Here is an 8,219-nt window from a genome sequence, read left to right as displayed (position 1 = left end):
TGGATGAAGAAATTTTAGAAGCTCTTCATAACAATACATTTCAACACCAAGAAGAAAGGATAACATCCCATGAAATGCAACATGAAAATCAGCAGGGGTTTACTTATGAAAATCATATTACATCCTCCGAGATTAATGTAGAGATGCAACAGATTTGTTAGTATTCAGATCATAATGAAGATGAAAATAATTTCAAACACCAAGAAGAAACACTGGAAGAAATTTTTTATAACCCTCAGGCAGAGGAAAAGGTTGATCATTTATGTAATTCCTTGTAGAAGATTACTTCAAAGAATGATCATAATAGTGAGGAAAATTACATTGTCTATGGGAATCATGCAGAAAGGCAGCTGGATAGCATATCAAAGGAATTTTCTGTGGCTGAGGATCAGTTGTATGAAGATATAGAATGTTATGATGATTATCAAAATAAACATGTCCTCTTTGACCCTATAAATGAATACATGGCAAAGTTTTGCACATCAGTATTTCATTTTAATTTGCATTATGAAGATCATATACATTATAAGTTGATTTGGTCATCTCACTATCATGGTTATTTTGAGGTTGAATGCAGTCAAGAGATTCAAGTGTCAGATCAGATCGATGATTGGCTTCATTGGAAATTTCATGTTCCTTGAGCTACAATTGCAGCTGATAGGGTAGGTAGGAAAATGCAAATAAGCTCAAGGTTGACTGAGCATTTTTCAGTAGATATAGATTTCTTTCTCCTACAATGATCATCAAGCTTAAGCTCGAGGTGAAGGCCCAAGTAGCTTAAAGGGGATGTTTGTCAAATAAATTTATGTTTATCATAAGAGGATGAAGCACTGGACCTACCAGTTCTTAGTGTACCACAAGGGCACACTATCCCAAGTGGAGCCACTATTATCACTCAAGAAAAAATTCCTAAATTTTGAACATTAGTTGGATTCCAAAGGATTGGTGTTAGTCTTGGTCTAGTCTTTCCATGGTTTGACTTAGAGTCTAAGACCTAGAAGGGAGCCTTGTTGGTATTGTCAAATAGGGTCAACACTTTGGTTTTGCCTATCACTGGTCCCACATCACACATAAATTTCCATGTGTCAAACTTGTGTCAAGGTTTTCATGCACTACGAAACTGCCTAGGAGTTTTCATAGTGCAAAACCCAGAATTTGCACTGAACTAGGAGTTTTCGTAGTGCGCTACGAAACCCCTGAAAAAACCTGTTTCAGCATAAAAGACTCTGTTTTCTGCTTTTACTAGTCAACTTCCAGAAGGGTTCCTGAGTAGCTGAGAACTCAATTTTGAAAACTGAAAGAGGATTTTCTTCCTAACATACTGAACTACAAAAAACTCTTTCAATTTCTTCAAATTCGTTCTGAGGTGGGAGAAATTTATGGTTAAACTTGCGCTACAAAACTGCTGAAAGTCAAGCTTTGTCTTCTAGTTTTAACAATCTTTTTCAAGCTCAGTTTCTGGTCACAGGAAAAGGTATTTTGGAATTATGAAGGAGGTTTCTCTTCATCAACTATCCAGATAAAATAACCTATCTCACTTTCTTCATAAGTGTTATCAGTTGGGAGATACTAAGCTTTCTTTGAAACCCTAATTTCAGAAAACATATTTTTCCTGTTTTAGACGTGTTTTTCAAGGACAGATTTTGGACAGTTGGAGCAGTGTTTTAAAAGAACAAGAGAGGTTTTTGTTCTAGACATAATGGAATAAAAAAAACTCCTTCAGTTTCGTAAAATATGTCATGGATGAGAAGATAAAGGCTCTGTCCCACGTGCTAATTTTCAAAGATCCTGAACCTAAAAACAGGGAAACATGTTCCCTATTTCCTAGGGTTTATCATGAGAAGCAAGGTGACAACGTGGGAGGCTTCATCACATTCGAATTAACAGATTTATAGGTGTCAACAGGAATGTTTAATTCCTAGATAAGGTTGTTGTAATCATAATGAGGAGTTACACTCCTAATTGTTTTAGGTCTCTAGAACTGCTAGTTAACAGTCAGTTTTATCAAATAGTTGGTTTGAAGTGTCAATAGGTGTCAGGTCAGGTAGAATTCGAATTCTCCTCATCCTAGATGAAGGAATCTAAGTCATGTAATAAACTCTATATATGGGAGAAGATGTAATGCACCAAGGGTTGGTAATTTTCAGAGAAACACTCATATTGTGTCATTGTAGAAGATCATGTTTTTATGAATACAGACTTTGGCTTTACTTCTCAGGATTCAGAATGAGTTCAATGGTGGCTTGTTTTATGTTTGTCCTTATTTCCTTATTTGCAGTAGTATGAATGTATGATACTTAGAATTCATTGACATGCTCTAACTTCCTTCATGCATTTATAGACTGTGTTTCTTACTTGTCTCTATGTGTCAACTGATATGTTGAACTCCAGATGCCCTGATTTTCATGTAAAGTTAATAAAATTGTTATACTGAAGCATTTCTTGACTCCATAAGCCCAATGGATGTTTACTGATCATGTTCAACCATTCATATTTTTCACTTGTTTCATAGAGTTAGCCATCTAATCTTTATCAAAATCTTTAACCTAGTGAGAGAGCCCTCTCAGGTTGAGGAGGCTAAGCCTCAGCCAAAAGTTGGTTTGAAAGAGTTACATAAGGTCTTCTTTGTCAATAGCTTATCAGGGCTAGGTTTTGTGATAACACATTCCAAGGTATTTGAGACTCCCAAAGGCCTCCCACCTACTCGTGACCATGATCATGCTATTCATTTGATTCCAGGAAGTGTTCCTCCAAACATCAGGCCTTACAAATATCCCTATGCCCAAAAGAGTGAAATTGAATGCATGGTTGCAAATGCTAGAGGTTGGTACAATTAAACCTAGTCAAAGTTCATTCTCTTCTCCAGTAGTATTGGTTCACAAGAAGGATGGATCATGGCGCATGTGTTTGGATTATAGGGAGCTCAACAAGCTCACTATTAAAGACAAATTTCCCATTTCTGTCATTGATGAATTATTTGATCAATTACATGGATCAATCTACTTCACCAAGTTGGATCTTCATTCAGGATATCATCAAATCAGAATGAAGATTGAAGACATTTCGAAAATATCATTTAGAACTCATGAGGGTCATTATGAATTTTTGGTCATGCCTTTTGGCCTTACCAATGCACCTTCTACATTTCAAGGTTTGATGAATTCCATTTTCAAACCCACCCTTAGAAAATTTGTGTTAGTATTTTTTGATGATATACTAATCTACAACAAGTCTTGAAAGGATCATGTTCAGCATGTTGACAGGGTGCTCAAACTATTGTAGGAGAAACAATTATATGCAAAAAGCTCCAAATGTTTCTTTGGAGTACAAGAGGTGGAATATCTGGGTCATCTTGTATCTCATGAAGGTGGTAAGGTAGACCCTAGCAAAAATTAAAACCATTAAGGAATGGAAAATCCCCACATCCATAAATCATCTGCCAGGATTTCTCAGGTTGACAGGGTATTATCGCAAGTTTGTTAAGAATTATGGGAGAATAGTAGCACCTTTAACAACATTATTTAAGAAAGATGCATTTTCATGGACTCCAAAAGCAACGAAGGCCTTTGAACATATTAAAGAGGGAATGTGCCAAGCACCGGTCTTAGCTATGCCGGACTTCACAAAAACCTTTATTGTGGAATGTGATGCCTCAACAAATGGAATTGGTGTTGTTTTAATGCAAGAAGAAAAACCCATTGTTTTCGAAAGTCGTCCAATCAAACGAAATTATTTACACAAAGTTATTTATGAGAAGGAAATGTTAGCAATACTACATGCAATCAAGAAATTGTGACCCCACCTAATGGGAAGACACTTCAAGGTAAAAATGGATCATGATAGTCTTAAATACTTTTTAGAACAAAGATTATCTTGAGAAGAGAAACAAAAATGGGTCACAAAGATGTTGGGTTATGAATTTGAAATCATCTACAAAAAAGGGAAGAAAAATGTTGTGGCAGATGCACTCTCAAGAAAGGATGAGGATGTGGAAGCATTCAAAAACCCCATAGGGAAATCCTCTTGTGCACTAATGAAATGCAAATGCATACAAGGAAGTTTATTGACAGGGTTTCAATCCTAGCTAAGTAGTTGGAAGACCTCAAGTTCTCCACCCATGATCAGGAGGGTGATATACCTAACTATTCAATTTGATTCTTAGTCTAAATACATGTCTTACTCCTCTTTTAGGTTATGCATACTAGTAGTAGTTTTGTTGCAACCATAGGTGTTGATAGATCTAGTTTAGTTAGAAAATTGTTGTATACTACTTTAGATTATATTATATTTTCAATTTTGGTTTTTAGTTGATACTGTAGAAGCACCATTATAATTCTAGTGATCTAGTTTTCCTAATAACAAATTAGTAAACATAATATGTAATATATGCATTATATTCAAGTAATATAATCATGCCCTGATTCTTTAAGAAGGTAAAAGTTAAGGATTTTGGAAAATAACAATCCCTCATATCCAAAAAGGCTTTTATGTCTTATCTGTCCAACTACAATCTTGGAATTATTCCAGAAATTTCGGCAAGGTATGAAAACTTTTAAATCTTTTGACACCTCGTTTGTCAACCCAATTATACTCATTGTTATATTGTGGCTAGAATTGTCAATCTCCACAATGACAAATAGACATTAGAGAAATTTTGAGGTCTAAAATGGGCCTCAAAACAAAAATGTACAACCAAGATCAACTTTATAAGAACCAATAGGATTAAAGATAATAATGCCAACCATGGGGGATGATTCACCATTTTTGGAGTAAAAAGGTAAAAAGATAAAAAAAATAAAAATAAAAATAAAAAGCTATTTTTTTGACTCATATTTCAACTTATATCTCTACTGTTTTACTCAAATTTTGAGTGAGAACACTAGTTGGATGCGTAATTTAATCCCATCCAAGGAATACCCATGTTGCATACTTTCGATGGACTCTGCTACACATAAAATGAGAAATACATGAAAAATGTGATTGCAATCACATTTGTTCATGTATTTCTCATTTTTCGTGTAGCAGAGACTATTGAAAGTATGTAACATGGGTACTCCTTGGATGAAGAATTAAATTCTACATTCAACGAGTGTCTCGCTCAAAATTTGAGTGAATACATAGGGAGATAAGTTGAAAAAATAGTTTTTTCTTTTTTGACTCTCAAATTTCATGATGTAATCTAAACTTATTTTATTATTTCCATAATTATTTTATAATATTCCTTAGGAGGCTCATTTTAAACCTCAAAATTTCTCTATTCTTTGGACTTTCTTCTACCAATACCACAATTCCTCTATATGATTGCACCTCATTATATTGTTGACAACCACGATGTCCTCTTAGAATGGTGGCCCAACTTTGGTGGTCAAAACTTACACTCATATTTGTATACTGCAGTGTAACCCTTCAATTCTTTAATTTTCTAGATGAGTGGTTGTGACAACAACTAGATGGGACTTCATTTCACTGCAAGCTAGCACAACATCTAGCAGCTCTTTGGAATATATTAATTCGTAGTTTTTTTAGAACATTGACTAGATAATCCCATGCCCCTAGTACAAACATGGAATCAATGTGCTTCTACCTAACTGTGGAACCTAGACGGTCCTTGTGAAACTTCAATATATGGCAATTAGTTCTTTAAATTGTGAAGAATATATGTTTACAATTGATTCTTGAATTCTAAATGGTCAAAGAATGATAAAAACCATAACCAAGGATCAAAACTAACAATTCTTGTAAAACATTCTTATTTATTTATTTTAATTTTTGGATTTATGAAGTATTATGAGAAATTAAATTTTTGAAAATGCAAATCTCTTTTTGAATAAAAAATTTAAAAAAAGATGTGTACCATGAAATATTTGATTTCCCTATACAATATAAACATATATTGATTTTTAATAATACCATTTATATTTGTTAAAGTGGGTATGGGTAACTCCAAGAATTTGATAAATTCTATTAGGAAGAATCATAATATATATATATATATATATATATATATATATATATATATATATATATATATATACATTGGAGAGTGAGACCCTTGGAATTCATATTCCAAGTGTCTCTTCGTCTTCTTATTTTCATATTTACAATATTTTCTCAATTCCTAAGGATTAGGTGTCAACATCTCCCTCTTAATTTGAAGGGATGTTGGTGAGTCCAAGCATCATTTTGAATCTATCAAAATTTTCTCTTCCAAGTGTTTTGGTGAAGATGTCTGCAATCTACTCATTTGTGGAACAATGGTGTAGGTGAATACTCTTAGCCTCAACATGATGTCGAATCAAATGATACTTTGTATTTATATGCTTAGTTTGGTCGTGGAACTTTGGATTCTTGGCCAATTTTATTGCAAAAGTATTGTAAATCAAAAGAGTAGAATCCACTTGTTTCTCTTGCAAATATTCAAGAATTTTCATGAGCCACACAATTTCCTTCATTGTTTTTGAAACTGCCACATATTCTAACAATGTAAACTTTCAAATGGGAATTGTAAACTCAAAACAAGAACTCTAGCCAAAAAACCCCCAAAAAACATGAAAAACATGCCAAAAATGAAAAGTGTGTATTTCAGAACGAAGTTTTTTTAAGGGTAAATTTTCAACATTTTCAACATTTTTTTAGTAATGGCGTTAGAGATAAAATAAAGGGACCTAAAAAACCTTAAAATTTCAACAATTTTCATCTATGCCGTTAAAGATAAAATTTGATGACTCTAAAAAACCCTAAAATTCTAATTGTTTCAACCATAGGATTAAAGATAAATGATCATAACTCATAAAAACTTCAAAATTTTGACAATTTTTTAACCATGATATTACAAATCCTTAAGTTTTCAACATATTTCAACCATGAAATTATGAACAAATTATATGACTAATGAAAACTTAAAAAATGAACACTTGAATGAAAGAGTCATATTTCAACCATGACATTATGAACAAATTATATGACTAATAAAAACTTAAAAAATGAACACTTGAATGAAAGAGTCATTATTCCAAGAGTAATTTTTATTTTAAAGGCTAAAAACATATCTCTTTTCAAATATTAGCCTAAGACAATTTTTCCTACATGCGCCTAGGGGCTCTGGGAGCCTAGGGTCGTGGGCTTGGGTAGGGGCACCTCGCCCACCCCTGTACAGGCCCACGGGCCAAGGGCCTTGAGCACCTAGGGCCCTTGGGCTGCGGGGGTAGGCGAGGTGCCTCCACCCAAGCTCGCAGCGCAAGGGCCCTAGGCTGTAGGCTTGGGTGAGAGTGCAGGTGGCGACGTGCCCTGACCTAGGCTCGCTACCTTGGGGCCCTAGGTGTCCAGGCATGATTTCGGGTATTGACCTTAGACGCCCAGGATCCTTGTGTTGCAAGCCAAGGTGGGGGCAGGTGAGGCACCCTTGCCAAGGCTCATGGACCAGGGGCCCTAGCCGCCCAGGGGCGATTCTAAAAATCGACCTCGGGCTCTTAAGGCCCCTGGGTTGTGACCTTGGGTGTGGGCACGTGAGGTGCCAACGTCAAGGCTCGTGACACAGGGGCTTTGGGCTGATTCTGAGAATCGACCCTGAGAGCCGAACGCCCCTGAGTCGTGGACTAGGTGGGGCAGGCGAGGTGCCCTTGCCCAAGCCCGCGGCCCAGGGACCCTAGGTCATGGGATTGGGTGGGGGTAGGCGAGGTGTGCCCTTCGAGGCTCGCAATCCAGGGGCCCTAAGCTCCCATGGCCGATTCCTGGAATCGACCCTCCGCGTTGAGTGCCCTAAACCCCCATGGTCGATTCCTAGAATCAACCTTGGGTGTCGAGGGCCCCTAGGCAATGGGCCTAGGTGGGGCCGAGGGTGGGCGAGGTGCCCCCATCCAAGCCCGCCACCCAAGTGCCCTCGGCACCCAGGACTAATTATGGGAATCGTCCTTGGGCACCAAGAGCCCCTAGGTGAGGGAAAGTGAGGCACCCACACCCAGGTCTACGACCTAGTGGCAATTCTCAGAATCGACCCTCGGCGACCAAGGCCCCTAGATTGCAGGCTTGGGTGCGTGCGGGTGAGGCACCTCTCATTAGGGGATTTTTGAGGTCTAAAATGGGCCTCCTAAGAAAAATGTACAACCAAAATAAAATTTATAAGAACCAATATGATTCAAGATGATGATGTCAACAATGGGGGATGATTCAACATTTTTCGAGTAAAAAAGTAAAAAGATAAAAAATAATAAAATAACAAA

This window comes from Pinus tabuliformis, chromosome 1_2, assembly GCF_031772625.1.
Source record: "Pinus tabuliformis cultivar Carrire ecotype Pingquan chromosome 1_2, CPIR1, whole genome shotgun sequence".
NCBI classification, from domain to species: domain Eukaryota; kingdom Viridiplantae; phylum Streptophyta; class Pinopsida; order Pinales; family Pinaceae; genus Pinus; species Pinus tabuliformis.
The sequence above is the reverse complement of the archived record's forward strand: the minus strand, read 5'-3'. Positions refer to the sequence as shown.